Here is a 17,938-nt window from a genome sequence, read left to right on the forward strand (position 1 = left end):
TCCTCCCCTAGTGCTCTGGCTTTGCGTTTTCTCTCAATGTCTGGCAGCTGGGAATTTCTGTGCCTTTCCTCGGATTTTGTATTTTAAAAATATTCTTGGCCATATTTTACACAGCATTTATTTATTAAATATATATGTCTGAACCGGGGCAAGAACAGGCTGACAGCGCATTAGCCAGCCATTTTCATGAATGAAACATCTTCTAATTTAATATATTTTCTGAGACTTGCCATGACTTAAATACAGCTTATTAATCTTTCTGATGTTCCTTCAGGATAATCACTGAATTTATATCTTTCACTATTTACACATTTTACAGATCAAGGGCCTATAGGATAAATATCATAGGATAGTGAGCCTTAGAAGTTAATTCTCCAAGAAAAAAAAAAAAACAGAAAAGATCCCCCAACTTTTCCTATAAGTGGAAGCATATTCACCAAGTTATTCTATGAAAAGACATCTGGTGCACTGTGGGTATTAGTATTCTGGAGTTACAGAATGGCTCCATTTGCAGTAGAAAAATAAATAAACCCAAGCCCGTTCTTCTCTTTACAGATCTCCTCACAGAGATTCATTCTGGCATAATTGACATTTAAAAATATCCATCTCGTTGCTGCTTTTCTTTCCAAGAAGGAATATGCTGTCCTGCAGGGAAGCTGCAGAGAATTGTGATGAACATATTCACTTAAATGATGGCCTATTACACTGCAGATGAGGAAGAGCGATCGGGAAGAGAGCCCAGCACCTTGTCTATTGCAATTGATTTTGATACTCTAATAGGATTTTAAGATACATAAAAATTCCAGTAGGCCTTTTCTGGGCTCAGAAGAAAAAATACCTTATACGTTAAAGCATAAATATAACTGCCCTATGGCTCCATCAGAATGCAATGACACCCCAAGTTCCTTAAGGAAAATGTCAAGAAGCCAGTTTCACTGTGGACAGTCCCTAGAGGTGGCTGCTTGATCCTGGGCTCCTAGAAGTCTGGAATTTCACTAATTTGTGAGACTGCTTCCTGGTAAGTAACATCTCTCTTTACAAGCTGTCCTTACTGCTGGGTACAAACCAAATCTCCCTTTACACAATCTCCCCAAATTCTTTAGCATTTTCAAAGCTGAGAGTGGTCGATGCATCTAATGAAGTTAAGGCTAAAGTATATTTACAACTCTAAATAGTAAATCAAACAAAACACAAAAGGCTTTGTTGAGAGCACAGAAGTAAATTCACAAACTTTATAAACTGACAACTGAGAAAAAGTTCAGAAAATGCTCAGCTTATACCCAAACCCATTAAGAATCACGCAACTCCTCTCTGAAGTTTCATCCTCTGTTTCCTTGGACCAGGGCTGATGGTCCCACATCTTTTAAATGCCTTGTAAATGTCCTCCTCGCCTCCCACCAAAAGCCACCACGGCATCAATCCAGGACATTTGTGACAAGAACATTCCTCAACCTGATGCAAGGGAACTCCTGCCTCACACACGGGACAGTGATTACGAGTAGCTCACCTAGGTGTAGAATAGATGCAGCATGAGAAAAGTGAAATAAATGACGCTGCCTCACTTTATAGAAGAACACTCTTTGGTTGCTTCAAATAGCAAGACCTGTAGCATTCTGCTGCCCTGGAGGCAAAATGGAGGTTTTAAACCCAGGTCTTAACACTCCAGAATCATATCCTTGCCGCTGCTAGACTTTACCTCCACCCTCAGAATTGTCAGAGCTTCCCCATGGGGACATGCAAAAGTTCCTTCTCCTTTGGGATTCCCAAAGCTACCACTTCCCCATGTATGACACTCTGAACTGCTGCCCCGTGCAAGCCTAGCAGATACTCCGTCCCAAGAATACATAAGAGCCCACGGAATCCACCAGAGGCTGAGACCTGCTTTGGGTACCAGGATACGGAGACCACGCCTGGCTCACCGTCCTCTGCTCCTTGCTCTCCAAACACCACTTCCCTACAACCATGGCACTTGGCACATCTCTGGCCCAGAAGAAGGGAGCCAGTTCATCTTCAATCCAGAACCCGCCCCCTGCAAGTCTCCCCTGTGCTGAGCACCCAGCTGGCACCTGGGCTCCACTCCTACAGGTCCCACAGGGCAAGAGCAAGCCCAGCACTGACCATCACTCACCAGTGTGATGGGGGCTATAATGCTACTTCATGCACAGGGCAACAGCAACACGGGGCCATCTTTCCCCCCTGGCAAGCCAAGGAGGCTCTTTTTGATCAAAGTTAGACTTCTGCTCAGCTTCCCGGTATTCCACAATGGTTGACTTTCTCAAAGTACACTAGCAATTGTCCACATTGGATAGTGAATGGTTTTAAGGGCTAGCTACTGTTGGTGACATGTATCTACTTTCAACGTAAATAAGAATCTAGGTAGCGGTTACACAAATAAATGAGAGTCCAAAGAGGACTATGGTTTACACAAACACCAGTATGACAAGGAGGGGACAGACAGGGCTTGTGCGTGTTGCTGTTGTCATGGAGAGGTGGGCAGAGGCGTCAGTCCCAGGCAAAATAAGGGCCCAGCGGTGACCCTAGTGTTCATCTATGCCTTGGCTGTGAATCAAAGCCTAGCTTCAAACTCCCCGTGCTCTGACGAGTACTGAATTATACACACAGGTTCCCAGGAAACAGAGAACTAGGCCATTGCCCAGTTCCACCTGCAGGGTAGCATCCCTCTAGCGAAACAATCCGTTCCCCGTGTCAGAAGCAAAACCTCACTCCATGCAAGCCTACCTTGTATTTCTTACCGAAAACAAGTGGTTTGGTAATGTCCTGAAAAACCTCCCGGTGATCGAATCTTTCTGGAATAAAGCAGAAGGAAATAGAAGAAATTACTTTGGTTTCAGCAAGGATACAGGTGCTCATACAGAGCTCCTTCAAGTATAAAAAGTTAAATGAGTGGGAGGCTTTGAATCACCTGTAAAAGTGAACAGATTATAATTCTAATGAGAGGATCAGAAATTACCCTAAACAAATAATTAAAATGTTTCTTTAGCCATTCATGGCATAATTATTGCCTTAAGAAGAACGTGTTGGGCAAATAAAGCAATGGCTTATGTACCATTCTGAAAGGAGAAACCATCTGCATTTCAATGAAGCTCCTCAAAGCCCTTATGAATATGTATTTCCCCGTAACAAAGCTTGACCCCACTGGTGTGCAGAGCCAGTATTTTATGCCACTTTCTGACTGAGTCTGGAAGGCACGTGAGGGTGGGAGGGGAGTGCGGAGTGAGTAGGGGAAACAGAAAGGAAGGAAGACCACCTCTCACTTCCAGTGCCCTGGTCTCAGCCCACCCTTCCTCCTGGGCAAGACGGTTTCAGAACAAGGAGGAGAAAGGGGCCACCAGTTCTCAGGCTTCCCTTGAACAGAGAAAGCTTTGCAGATGAGAGATAAAGAGGAAGGCCAGTGAACTCAAGGGCTTCAAGGCCAGGCCCTTGGGTTGGATCAGGAATTCATGTCGAGGGTCATAGAAGGCCAAGGGGCAGGAAGGCAGGAGCAGAACAAGAGGAGGGGGTTCTTTTGCCCTAAACATCATATTCCTCTTCTCCTTCCAGTCTGGCTGAAGACAGAAAGTTATAAAGGACTTCCTTTGTTTCTTTCAAAATGATAGCAATGGCAGCCTCCCCCTGGGGCCTCATCTGTCGGGAAGGGCAGGGCTGAGAGCCCATCATGAAGACCTATGCTGGTGGACAGGCCACCTTCAACCTGGTCCCGGGGCCTGGTCACAGGGAACGGCACCATTCTCTGGGGAAGGAAACAGGGCCCAGGCAGATAAAGGCTTCTACATCATCACGAAGGTTTAATCTGAACTCAGCGTTACCATGTTTCTAACCAAGCCAGATGGTCACTCTCATTTCTAGCAGAGGGTTTTAACTGGGGAGTTTACTCCGCCCAAAATGGCCCAGTGCACATGCCTCTGGTCCAGATATAAAGGAGGTGACCGGAATAGCTCTTAGAAGGCTGAAGATGTTCCCATTTTGGCCAAGCTGCCTGTTAAGAGAGCCACAGAGCTGTAATCTGCCTGTCTCTACTCAGGGGTAACTTGACATCTGCACAGTTGTTCACTGTCTTTCCCAGGCTATGTCGCTTCTGTCGCCTTTCAGGGCCTGTCCCTGTGTACTTCCCAGAGCCTGGCCCTTTGCAAAGAGGCCTCTTTATCACACCCATGGTGAGCACTACACATAAAGCATTTCAATCACACACACACTTTCCAAAGTGGAGTTGGTGTGGGCCTTACTTCCCGTGTGAACATCAGCAAATCCCTCCACACCGTCAGCCTTGGGCAGTAAGAACTTATAATCTTGGGCAGTAAGAACTGCTTCAAAGGTGGCTTGGAATACAGCCTGGGACCACATTAGCATCAAACAGTATTCCCTTCTTCACCCCCATGCTTGCCATCTGGGGTCCTCCAACAATAAGCCATTTCTGGGTTGGTGCATGAACTAAAGGTTATGTCCAGCAGCAAGAACCCTTCACTGGGAGTCAGGAGATGGGACTTCAACTCCTCACTCTGTTACAAGTTAGCTCTGGGACGGCAAGCAGATCAGTGAGAATGTCAGGCCTGCCAGCCCCTGTCCTCTCCAGACATGCCCACCCTAGCTCTGGGCAGCTAGGACCAAGAAGGGAGGCAGGGAAGAGCCTAGAAGCCTCAGCCCACCTGCACGGGCTGGAATTCTCTGCACAAACCTGCTGTGTCCTCACCTCCCTCCTGGCCCCCTGGCACCACCCCGATCCACACTGGGCCTGTGGTGGTCCCTGTCTGCCCTGGAGTCCCGCTCTCCCCACTTGCTCCTGACCCAGAAGCACCTGGGGGAAACCCAGGGCCTGACTGAGGACAGGCTTCCCTGCCCTGGGTGGCCGCACACCGTCCCCTCGCCTAGAGGAAGCGGCCAGCCGCAGCTCTCCCGCGGCCTCCCCTGAGTCTCCTGAAAGGACAGAGTCTCATTCATCTGTATCCCGCGTGGCCCCCGCACGCTTCACACGGATTCCCAACAAAGGCACGGAACCGTCAAAGTGCTCGGGAACAACGGCAGCGCACTGTACCTTACGTAACGCCTTTCCATAAGAGGAAACAGGCCCACGTCTTAACTCGATTTAGAATCGGTTTTTAAGTGTCTATTTATAGGCTTCACACGACCAGCCCTTGTGGATGGCGGAGGAACTGGGCCTCTGGGCTCCTGTCCAAAGTTTCTCATTTGCATTCTTTTCATGTTTATCTTCTCTAATTTCCCAGCAGCGTTTTAACTCAAAAGCAAGGTCACCTACCACTTGGACCCAGCACCACTTTTCTTTCTCTCCAGAGAAAAATATTAATTTTCTTTTCTGTGCAGCAGTGCCCTGTCCCTGCCCTCTCCAGGCCCCTTGCTTGCATTGGCTACAGCAGGCTTGTGTTATTTGGATGACCTGTGCCTCCCGGACAGACAGTTCACCTTAAAGACATGCCCAAGAAGGTTTTGAGACCTGGGAAGACCCTTAGGGGTCAGCTGGCTCCGAGTCACCACCGGGCCACACACAGTCCGGGAGGGCCAGCTCCGTCCCAGCAGCTAGAAAGAACACAAATAATCAAATATGGCTCAGAACACCTGGGCTTTGGGGACCGGCCTGGCCATTCCTCTATCTGCCAAACACATCACCCCATCCTCTTTCTGTCCCCTCTGGAGGCAGCAAGGGCCAGGCCACTTCCCTGGTCCCACTCAGTTATTACTGATTAGAAATGCCAGAGCCTGCTCTTCTCTGGCAATCCACAACAATTTTTGGAAAAATCTAATCCTTCTCAACCTTCAGGCTGGAAACTGAATACACAGATAACCCATGAGATTAAAATACTCCGCTCTTGACGTTGCTTGTCCATTCACAGGTCTTCGTTTTTGTTTGGGGGCTTGGGGACAGGTTATCCTGCAGCCCAGCTTCCCAGAAGGGACGTGCACATGCAAAGCTGCAGGAGCGCAGGGGTTTCCTCTTCCCGTCCACGTGCTGACAACTGGTTCTCCAGGGAGCAGGGGCTCCCCAGCCCTCCAGCCCTCGGAACCAGTGCAGAGAGAAAGGCAGTCTTCGCCTGGAGCCCTGAATCCACATCAGAACTCAGATGCAGTGAACACATCCAGTGAACAGCCCTCAGCTGCCTGACTTCAAATACCAGGCACGAGGTTTGGTTCTCTCAGGAATATTGTCGCTGCGGCTGTTGGCATTTGGTTTCAGGACTGATTAACTTCCTCATAGGACACCACCACTTCAACCGCCATCACAGGTTCTGTATTATGCTACGTGCAAATTTGTGGCAATAAATTGGACCTGGATCAGACAAAGCCTTTGAAATGCCAATGTTTCCAGGGACTCCAGAGGTATACAGAAATTCTAAATATTCCTCAGAGTAGACAGTTCATAAATTTATTGATCACCTTTGATTTAATGAATCAGGTGAGTCGGTGGGAGGTTCCAGATCCAGAAACAATCGTCAGGGTCCGACGGTGGCCTAAGTGGCTGGGGAGGGGCCCGAGAGGGGGAGACACCCAGGCTAAGAGAACCTCAACAAACCCCCAGCAGGGCAGCTCACAGGAGCCTCCAACCAAAGCAGGAGACGCTGGCCCTGGGGCACAGGCAGGCACAGGCGCAGGGGAATGGGTGCCAGAACCAATCTTTTCAAGCATTTTCTTAGTAAACCTAAGGCAACACTCACAGCATCACAGACTCCCAGACCTGGAAGTTGTCCCAGGAGGGTACCTAGGAGTGAGGAGCAAGGGAACAGACAGGTGGACGTGTCCAGCACAGAGGCAGGAAGTCTAGGTGGAGTTGGGAAGTCTGACCTTACCCAGAAACAGTGGAATCGCCCTCAGAGTGACAGGGGACCAGCCCTGCCATCTATATTCATATCTCTTCCTCCAGCTGACCCCAGAGCTATGGCTGAATTTCCTTGAGTGAAATGGGCAACCCTGTGCTTTGTAATGAGCTGGGCACGGGGCATACAGGTTTGAAAACATCTGGTATGCTGTGCTTTGGTTATAGAACAGGTGGAATTTGGTGAGCAATAATAACCCAAATTCACTGAAATAATTGTCGACAAGAGACTCTGGTCACCGCGAGCAGAGGCCCTGGGCTGGGGCTGGAGGGGTCTGTGCGGAGCACCACGGCCAGAATGATAGGGAAGGGGCAGCTGTACCAAAGGCAGAGCATCACCGGAAGGCCACATCCAGCTGGGGCGTGGCTCACGCCGGTACCAGCCCAGTGACTGCAGTCAGCTCCAAAGCCAGGTATCCACAGGGCTGTCAGCACCCTGGCAAGGGAGAAAGCTTGGAATAGGAGTTTATGCTTCTGTTGACTTTGTAGGCTGACTGCACAGGGCTGGCCTCACCGGGCACCTGGCAGAGGTTGGCATCTGGCAGGTAAGAGTCAGCACGAGGAGGCCCCTGCAACCGGGTCCTGCAGCTCAGCCAAGCTGCCCCCGGAGGAATGCAGCGAGATGGCAGTGTCCCCACAGGTGTGGCTGGAACCACAGAACACCCAGGGTGAGATTTCGGGGGGAATAGACTCTCCCCCAGACCAGGATATATGCTGTTTGTTGTGGGAAGGGGATGGGGGGGTGGGAGGAATCTGCTGCTTCCTGGCGGGACACACAGGGACGGTGCATGGACAGGCAGAGCAGGATCCTCCCAGGGCAAGGAAAGCCAAGGGGCCCCAGGAACCACTCCAAGAACCGGCCACAGGCCAGTTACCACAGAGAAAGAGGGGCTGGGCTCAGAGAGGGGCCCCAGGTTGCACTCAGGTGGGGGGATGGTGACAGTAAAGTTGGGCGTGTCCAGCTTGAGCGGATACCACAATGCCGTTTACAAGTAAAATCTTTAAATTCTGAATAACTGAGTCCCTAACTGGCTGCCAGGTAAAGTGCTCAAATGCTAATAACTCTATTTATAAATATGAGCATATATTATTTTCTCCTTCTGGGCAAGTAGCTGTATTTTTAGAATGAAAAGCACTAACCTCAAGACTCTTTTGTATACATGTTTTGGAAACAACGTGGATTTAAAGTTAGTCTTCAATGGTCTCAAAGTGTCAAAAACGATCATTTTGTTTGAAATGGTGGCTTCTCAACACGCTATTAAAAATACTTAAGAATAAAGTACGAATTGTTATCATTAAAATGGTCGAAAAGCTCCATTCTCGGAAACTGATCTGTCAACGTCCAGCAGTGAGGGGACATGCAGGGAAGGTCACATTCAGCCACCAGATCCTTGCTTCCTGCTCCAGATCTGAACACAGACTCTCTCCGTGGGTGATCAGAGTCACTGGGTGGGGACTAATTCTCTTTCAAGGTGACTGTTTGTTTCCTCTCCATGGGGCATGTGCAGCCACCCTGAAGGCAGAGTTGGGGATACAGACGTGGAGTATTTCAATCTATTTCAAAACTCAGAAATTTTATCGAAAACCAAACTGGCATTTGGAGCTCAGAAATCTGCTCTGAAACCAAACGTTCAGTATCTCTAACTTTATCACTTTTTCCATGTTTGCTTTTATGTAAAATTATTCGAGGCTTTCTCAAATAAACCCGAGAGTTCCTTACAGTGGTGCTGCGCTGATGATGAATGCTGGGGTTGACGCCAAAGGCGCTCTGCTCCAACTGCGCTTTACTCTCCAGTGAGCCTGTCCCAGTGCAGCCGCCAGCACCAGACACACGGTTCCCTGCGCCCTTATTAGCAGAGGCGTTAATCTCTGACGCAGTCCTCCAGGGATTCTCGGTGTTCTACCCATCTTCTTTCCTGGAGTTCTGGCCTGGCTTAGAGGAATCGGTGGACAGTGCAACACTGAGGTAGTAAAAACTGGAACTCAGTGCCAAGACTGTCCATGTCACAGGACCAACATCAGTGCTGGTAGGAGGCAGGACAAAGGGAAAGGGAAGGTCTGCAGGCGGCCTCAGTCACGTCTGCGTCCAACCCCAGGGAGTGAAGGACGAGCAGAGGGTGCAGACGGGCCCTCCAAGGCCGCCTGTGCCTGGCTTTCCGCCTCATTATTATTCTCTCCTAAGCAAATGAGGCTTCTATTTTTGCTGTGAGGAGCCCGATGTCTTCCAATTCCCAGGCGTCCCCTTGAGGGAGGCTGGGATCTCGTTTGCTATTCAGGCAGCTCAGGCATGGAAGGGAGGGCGGCGCAGAGGGCCGGGAGCCAGAGTGAGGCAGTGCCTGCCAATCTTCTCAAACGAGGACACAGTGCTCGCTCAAGCGCTGGCCAAGGTGACGCTGCCTGCACACACGCGGCCCACGTGACCATGCAGAGCCTGGCACATCAAGGTTTATTTAGTTCAGATGTGTTTACTGAGACAGGCACTAAATGCTTCACAGATACGAACCTCTTAATCCTCACAGCCCCACTGTGGACAGTGAGGTTGTCGTCATCCCCATTTTGCAGATGAGGAAACTGAGGCACATACAGATTAAGTAGCATGCCCAAGGCCACACAGGAAGTGCTGGAGCTGGGATTTAATCCTGGCAGTGCGGCTCCAGAGTCCATGCTCTTAGCCCCTACATTATGTCGGGAGGAAGAAAAGGGAAAAGATATTGATAATACCTAAACCTAACAAAGGATTAGACTGATCAATAAGAAAATAGAAAAAAGGTGCAAAAGCTATGACCAATAATTCACAGAATAATAAATATATATAAAAATATATGAAAATAAATATATGGAAAGATGTTCTGCCTCATTGGCAGGCAGGGAAATGCAAATTAAGAGCTCATGTAGTTAACACTTTCACCCAACTGACAAAAATTAAAAATACCTGACAATAACAAGTGTTGTCAAGGAAAAGGAGAAGTGGAAACTCACACACCACTGGTGGGAATGCTCACTAGTACACCCACAGCTCTGGAATACAATTTGGCTGCTTCTAGTAAATTCGAAAATTGATATACTCTATCCCACAGCAATTCCAATCCTTGCTAAATATTCTAGACAAATACACTCATGTTCACAAAGAGACACACACATGAGTCTTCATGACAACCTTGTTTATAACAGTAAGAAACTGGAAACCACCTAAACGTCCATTAATGGAGAATGATAAATAGTATTATGGACACGCAATGAAATACCACACAACAGTGAAAACTTATGGACCACAGCTACATGTTTTCACACGGATGAATCTCACCAACATAATGGTAAGCAAAAAGGGCACACCACAGGAAAAAAAAAATGTGCAGTTTGATATCACTTACATAATGCTTAAGGACAAAATGCAAAAATAACAGGCATGAGTGCACTTATAAATGTAGTAAGTTATAAACCGGCACCAAACCCAAATAATGGTTACCTCTGTGCAGGAGACAAGAAGATGTAATTGGAGAGGGCCTCCAGCTATATTGGTCACGGTGATGCTTTAAAATATATGCATAAAACAATCTTTGACACTCTCTTCAAAAACTGAAGTCTAATTCTTTTCTCCTTGTGTGTGGGCTGGACTTAGTGTCTTGCTTCTAGTGAACAGAAGCAAGAAGAAGTGGCAGTGTGTGACCAGTGAGACCAAGTCATTAAGGCATGGCGCTCTGTCTTCACTCTCTCTGGGATCTCTCAGGCTGGGGGAAGCCAGCAGCCATGTTGCGAGGACACTCAAGCAGACGTGTGGAGAGGTCCATGAGGCAAAGAACTGGCAACAGGCACGTGTAGTGGATCTCAGAAGTGGATCCTGCAGTCCCAGTAAAGCTTTCAGATGCCCCAAACCACATCTTTACCCTGAGCTAGAACCATTCAGCTAAGCGGCTTCCATATTCCTGACCACAGACTCTACATGTGAGATGATAAATATTGTTTCACATCACTAAGCTTTGGCATAATTTGTTTCACATAAATAGGTAACCAATACAGTAATATTCTCTACCTTAGGCAGGTTGTGGGTACCTAGGTGTTTATCATGTTATTCTTTTTACCTTTCTGTATGCTGCTATGGACTGAATGTTTGTGTCTCCCCCAAATTCATATGTTAAAATCTAATCCCCAAAGTGATGGTATTAGGAGGTGGAGCCTTTGGGACATGATTGGGCCATGAGGGTGGAGCCCTCATGAATGGGATTAGTGCCCTTGTAAAAGAGACCCCAGAGAACTCCCTTGCCCCTTCCGCCAGGTGAGGACACAGTACCCAGGTCATCTATGAGCCAGGAAGCAGGCCCTCGCCAGAAACAAATCTGTCGGCACCTTGACCTTGGACTTCCCAGCCTCCAGAACTGTGAAAAATAAATGTCTGCTGTTTATAAGCCACCCACTCTATGGTGTTTTGTTATAGCAGCCTGAACAGACTAAGATATATGCCCAATATTTTATAATAAAAATTTAATCCAAAAGACTAGTTAAAAAATAAGAAGGAAAAGTGGAGTAGCCAGCAGTGACCTGCTGGGTATGGGCTGAGTCCGTGGAGCTCCTCCTTACAGCACAAGCCGAGTGGCTGTGAAGAGCCCATGGCACTCAGGATGGGGCATGACGGGACATGACCAGCCAACGCTGACACAGGAAACACTGTCTGTCACAGTCACCAGTTAGGATGGGCTCAACACTCTAGTGAACAGTTGCAAATGATGGGTAGGGACAGGCAATAGTGCACGACAGGTATGCACTTCGTCCTTCTGGGCAATCCGGGAATGGCTTCTCTCCTCGGGGAGATAAGAAACTTAGAGAAGCTGCCTCCAAGGGCTGGAGAGTCATGGGGAATTGTGATTGGCCAGAGGAGAGGGCAGAGGATTTACTGCATTAAAATATTAAAACAGGGAGACATTTCAGGCTAAAAGAGCATGCGCTTGAGCCTGAGAGGCAGGGCAGCACACCCCCCTGGTAAGTCTTTCTGGAATGGGGGTGTCTGGCACCCCCAGGGCGGCCCACCTACCCAAATGCTTTCCCCAGGTCTTGCAGGTGTCAGAGAAGGGCAGGACCTGGTCAACAACATGTCTGTCTTTATGTCTGTCTGTCTCTCTGTCTCTCTCGTCCCTTCAGGTTCCAGGAAGCAGAAGTGCATTTCATTCCTCAGAACCCGCTGAGTTGATCAGAGTCAACTGATCCAGTTAAAGCAGCCGGGACCAGCTAAGTCCAGGAGACCCGGTCTGTTCAGTCCCAAAGATTCACACAGAATGACTGAAGACCACTGATTGTGAATCCTCTCTGAGAGCACAAATCCAAAACCTCACACTGTGTGCTGTTTCCCTCCATTTTCTCATTCCAAGAAAAATGAGGCCCAGGATCCATTTTAATAGAAACGATGATTTTTCTGGCCACGATCTGACAACCCACACAACCACAATGCCTGGTACACCCCACCCTGGCTCTCCTGTTTGCAAAGCATTCAGCTGAGGCACAGAGGAGTCTGACCTCCTTCTGACCACTGAGAATCTGGATCCACGTTCTGTTTGTCCTCAGGACTCACCGCAGTCCAGCCGGTGGACAAAGAGGGGAAACTGTGAAGGAGACACGTGGGACGTGAGCAGGGCTGGAGGCTCCTGTGGGAGCATCGTGCACTCAGCCCTGGCACGCGCTCAGCCCTGGCCGCTGCAGGGCCAACACGGAGCACAACAGGCCACGCTCTGCCCAGGGCCTCCCCTGCCGGTCAGGGCCCAGCTCAGACAGACACAAGCCTAAAGGGTGTGATGCCCCCAAATTTCCCTGCTGTCACCCTGCAACAGGATCCCAGACAGCAGCGTGGCAGTCAGCCCTGCCACTGGGCGCTGGAGTACCGAGCCAGGCCGAGCCACACTGCACTACGTGATGTCCCAGGCAGCTCTCCTGTCCCCAAGATACCCCACCTCTCTGCTAAGGAACTGCTCTGAGTTGGAAACAGGGGACACCAAAGGATCACTGTGCTCCCTCAGTCCCTCTTTGGCTTTCAGGACAACAGTCACCCTCCTCAGGAGGAAACAAGGCAGAGAGGCCAAGTCAGGGGGCCGGATAATGATGCTGGTTCAGGACCGGGTAGCTCTGTGCCCACAAGCCTCAGTTCTTTCAGCTGTGAAATGGGGATAATAATAGTCCCCTATAAACCTGTGCCACAAGGTTGCTGTGTGGCTCCCATGAGATGCCGGTAGGCACCACGTGGGAAATACACGCTGGCTCTTGTTCTAGTGCCACCAGAGCCTGCGGCCCACAGCCGCTCTGCCCTCCCCCCCACAGCACTGCCCCGGTACTCACAGCCCTAGCAGTAATGCCTCGGTGCCTGCTTGCTACCCCACTGTGAGCTCATCAAGGGGAGGGCCCTGTTCCCAGGCCAGCACCTGCAGCACCTAGCACCCTGCTGGTGCACAGGAGGGGTTCCACCACCCGATTCCAGAATCCCCCACCTAGTTGCCTATGCACCCCTCAGCAGCCAAACTGTCAGCTGAGAGCATAGCACACACAAAGCACGAGAGTCAGGACACCCTCTAGGATGCCTTCGGAGGAAGCTCATTAACCCAGAGGGAGCTAGATTCCCAAGACAGGTCGGGGGTCCTCTAGCACCACTTATACCTCAGCAGGATCCTGGCCCAGTATGGGGGCCACAGAATGGCCTGGGTACTTCAGATCACAAGTCCCATTAATCTACTTCTAAAACCCTTCCCATATATGCCCGGGGCCCACATCATCCTCCATTGTCGGCTCCCCAGGAAAAGGCAATATTCTGCCTTGGGGGTACTGGGTTGAAGGAGCCCCGCGGCCTGCAGAGCTGATCCCAGGCCAAGTCCCTCTGACCCACCCTGAGAATGACCTGGTGGCTCCTACACCCTGCAGGCTGGGGAGTGGGGGTGGGTCTAGGAGCAGTCACCCCTCCCAGAGGCCGCCTCATTTGCTATGCCACGTGCCTCGAGAGCTTCCGCATCCCATGCCAGCCTCGAAGAGAAAAGTCAAATTCGAGTTTGAGTTTTTTCAGTGTGCTAGAAGAGACTCTAGAAAATCATGTATTGGCAAAAGCTGAAAAGGAATACAAAATTGCTGTGCATGGCCCCAAACCTGAATATTACAATAAGACCTTAGCAGTATCCTCCTTGTCAACACAAAACCAATTACTCGCCTGCCACACACGCGCCACAGAGACATGTCTTCTCATCTGGAAAATTAAGGCAAGGAAATAAATTTTATTTTCAAAACAAGGCTCTACTCAGGCAAGGACTACTATGCATGTCATCTGCCCATGTGACAGCTCATTAAAGCACCCAGGGAGACGGTGGCTGGGCTGGAATTGTTCTTAGAAATGTTTACACTTTCCAAATCTCAGAATTCATGCAGGTAGCCCATGAACACTGAACATGGGGAACAGTGATAGCATTTCAGGGTCGGCCCCAGGGGGATTCTCCGGCCAGCTTGCAGAGTGGGGACATGGGTGGGAAACATGCAATGACTTCCTGCGTCACCAAGTTACCTCCCACCTTGATATACCTGTTATCTGCCTCTGTAGGTGCCAGGACCTCAACCCAAATGCAAGGCTGTCTTTGGTTTCAATATTTTTCATTTTTACATAGAAAATACTGCAACCTTGGGCCTTCACTGAAACTGGCCCATTACTGAGATCTCTAATCCTGCCTCTATAGAGCAGGCTGCATGCCAGCCTCCTGGGGTGGCCATGCAAGGCCCCCCCAAGCTTGGGTAGGACGCTGGGTCTCAATACATCATCAGGGAATCCTTGAATTGGTAATGGTTGCCCAATGTCTCTTTCTAGTCTTGCTCTGTCATAACAACTTGCTGTTTTGTTTTGTTAGGGTTCATTCTTATCAATTTATTTTCCAATGACTAGACTTTAAATAGAACATGAGTACTTTAAGGACCAAATGTAAATCCTCCATTGCCAAAGCAGAAATACACACAATCAGAATATTTTCACTGAGCCAGCCTCAGGATGAAGCTGATATAATAAAAGGGAAGGCTGAGAGAAAGAAGTTGGACCTGTGATAACAAGGTGAAGCTGCTAGATCAAGCCTTGCCTGAAACCAGTTAGTCTGGACTTTCCAGTTACACAGGAAAAGTTTATACCACCGTGGGATGGTTTTTTTGTTACATCAAGTGTCTTAATGGATGGAAAAACTGAGCTCAGGGAGGTAACATGACTATACCAGCCCAAGAGCAACAGAATTAAAACCTAGTTTACATGGAGCATTTGTGCACCATTCCCTCTCTCTGAAAGACAGCTTTGACCCTGGCTCACACTCCTGTACTTACAGAAAATCTCAAGGCACTTTCAAAAAGAAATTGTCTTTTAATTAGCCACATAAATAAGCACTGCTCTGCTGATCAGCTGGCTATGGTCGTGTTGGTTTCCTTTTCCCTTTTGTTTCATTTTTTTAAATAACTGATGTAAAGACCCAAGGAAGCATCAGAAATATCATCTCTTAACTCCACCACCCGTCCCATTTTGGACCTGAGTATCTGAGGACCTGAGAGGTAGGTGATCTGCTCAGAGTCACAGCCTGGGACAAACCTACAGGGTCAGAGAGCCTTGGGCTCATCCCACCCTGTGCTCAGCCTCCCTGCTGAGAGACTGCATGTGCCGTGCGGAACACCATCTGCTCATGCAGGCCTGGCAGGGCTCAGGTGGTGAGGCGGGACTGTGCCCGGCACTGGCTGCCGAGCGAAGGCCTACACCTGCCAGAGCAACCTGCCAACACGGATGGGGAGGACCTGAGAGAGAAACCCAGGCCTCCACCTGAAGAGAAGGGTCCCCCACAGCTTCCCCACCCAGAGCCCCCAGGGAAGCCTCGCTGTCATGAGGATGGCTGGCAACGCTGCAGAGCTGACAGGGCCCTAGAACCCCTGCTGAGGACCAGTGACAGGGCCCTTTGGTGAACGAATCAAAGGATACTGGGTGGACCACACACCTGGCCGGGTCAGAGCAGGCTGGCTCAAAACAGAACAAAGGCCCAAAGGAGATTCCACCAGACAGACACCTTTGCTCCCATTGTGACAGGAGTGGACCAGGCCCCAAACAGCTACTTGATGCCAAGGAATATGGGGTGGAGGACAGGAGAAAATGGCCAGTGACAGGCCAGGGCCAGGTGACAGGGTCCAAGAGAGAGAACCATGGAGAGATGAGGAGGGAAACGGAGGGGGGAGGGAACCAGCGGCCCAGCCTGAATCGGGGTCCCACGCCAGGCACGGGGCGTGGGTGGAGAGATGGCCGCAGTGCACCTGCAGTGCACCCTGGCACAGCGCTCAGGGCTCAGCTCGCCTCCAGCACTCTGGGAAGATGACCTGGTAGCAGCTATTGCCGTGACCCTGGGGCCGGCTGAAGCCACAAAGACCCACAGGATTTTAAGATCTTCATGTCCCCTGACCTGCTGGGCACAGAGCCCTTTGGACTAATCAAATGCTTTCAGGCCCATTAAGCAGCTCAAGCTGCTTAAAATTCTTAATGTGTTTGGAAAAATACAATCCAACTCCCGGTATGAGCAGAGTCCTTTCAACCGCCTGCTGCATTTCAAGTTGTGCAGAAGGAAACTGGTGCCCACCCTCCTGTGGCCCTGGAGGGGAATGTGGCATAACCGTTCCATTCCCCAGGATGCACCTGCCAGATTATTGTGAAGGAACATGAACCCCATGTCAAGACAACAAACAAAAATCCTCACGGTTGGTTCTATTACAGCTCAAAAGCCACCAAAATAGCTCTATGATTTAAAAGGTGGGAAAAAGAATCCACCTTCTAGAACAGTAGCAATCACAGCTCCCGTAAGTGCATTCCAAACAAGCCGCACGGCCCAACAGCTGGACCCTGGGAAACTCCTTGTTCTTCCTTCTGTCCATTAAAATCATCCATCCCAGTCCTGGATGTGCCACCGGCCTGGGGTGAGCCTGGCCACGCTAACTCTGGTAACAGCAAACTGCTAAGTGATACGAACAAGCTGGTGGGTATCCGAACCTTCCCCTGGCAGACACCCAAGAGGGACAGGGCCCTCGCCTTCGAGTGAGCGGGAAGACGAAAACAGAGGGAGGGCGAATGGAAATTGATCACCAGAGCCAGTGTAGCTCAGCCCTTCACATAACCCCGCCGCATCCCTTTGAGACAGATTGTTTTCCTCGTACGTCAGCTTTGGACAACAGGTGAGTCCTATCTGCTCAGTCACACAGCCCCTGAGTGGCAGAGCTGGGATTTGAACCAAGGTCTGTCCGTGTCCACAGCCCGAGCTATTCACTGCCTCTCGACTAGGGATGGGGGCAGATGGGTACGTGGGTCCCATTGCCCCACACCTGACATGCGCAGGAGAGACACGGCAGCCAGTGGGTAGAGCTCTCACTTCTGTGTGCTGCTCAGCATTTCCGGGCTAGGCAATGAGACATCTTCTAGAAAGGTGGTGTGCCTGTCATGCACAGGAGCAGGACTGTAGGCCAAGATGTGCACACATCTGGAAGGGGCCTTACTTTCCCTGATTCTAGAATGTTCCTGGAGGCTGATGTGAAGCAGCACCAGCTCCCCAGCCATGAAATGTGCCCTGCATGTATTTTCTTAATAAGCCAGTGCCTCTCGTGTGCAGCATTCCCCTGTTGGCAGGATAGCACAGGGCGGAATCACAGTCAATGGAATCAGGAGACCCTCATATAGACCAACCCCGGTCCCAAGGAGCCTCCCTCTGAAATGCTCTCAGAGGCAGGGAGCAAGGCCAGAGGATGACTACTCATTCATTCAGGAAAATCCTGGGTTCTGCTAAGGATTTGTGCTCCCCCCAAATGCACATGTTGAAGCCCAATCCCCAATGTGATGGCATTCGGAGGTGGGATCTTTGGGAAGTGATTAGGTCATGACGGTGGAGCCTTCATGAATGGGATTAGAAGAAGAGACATGAGAGAGATGCTCTCTCTCCCTTTCCCGTGTGAGGACACAGCAAAAGGCAGGTGGCTGTCTGCAAACCAAGCAGAGAGCCCTCACCAGGAATCCCAAGCACCTTAATCTTGGACTTCCAATTTTCAGAACTGTGAGAAATAAATGTCTGTTATTTACCCCAGTCTACA

The 17,938-nt window shown here is 49.8% G+C and overlaps 1 long non-coding RNA gene across 1 annotated transcript in view; it reads right to left on the bottom strand.

Annotated features, from left to right (window-relative positions):
• Positions 1-2,761: 2,761 nt before the first annotated feature.
• The window catches only part of LOC123644664, a 100,498-nt gene continuing 85,321 nt past the window's right edge, over positions 2,762-17,938 (bottom strand). The window contains exon 3 of the long non-coding RNA XR_006737206.1: positions 2,762-2,807. This is a non-coding gene — a long non-coding RNA (uncharacterized LOC123644664). The remainder of the gene's footprint in view (positions 2,808-17,938) is intronic.

This window comes from Lemur catta, chromosome 9 (genome assembly GCF_020740605.2).
Source record: "Lemur catta isolate mLemCat1 chromosome 9, mLemCat1.pri, whole genome shotgun sequence".
Lineage (NCBI taxonomy): Eukaryota > Metazoa > Chordata > Mammalia > Primates > Lemuridae > Lemur > Lemur catta.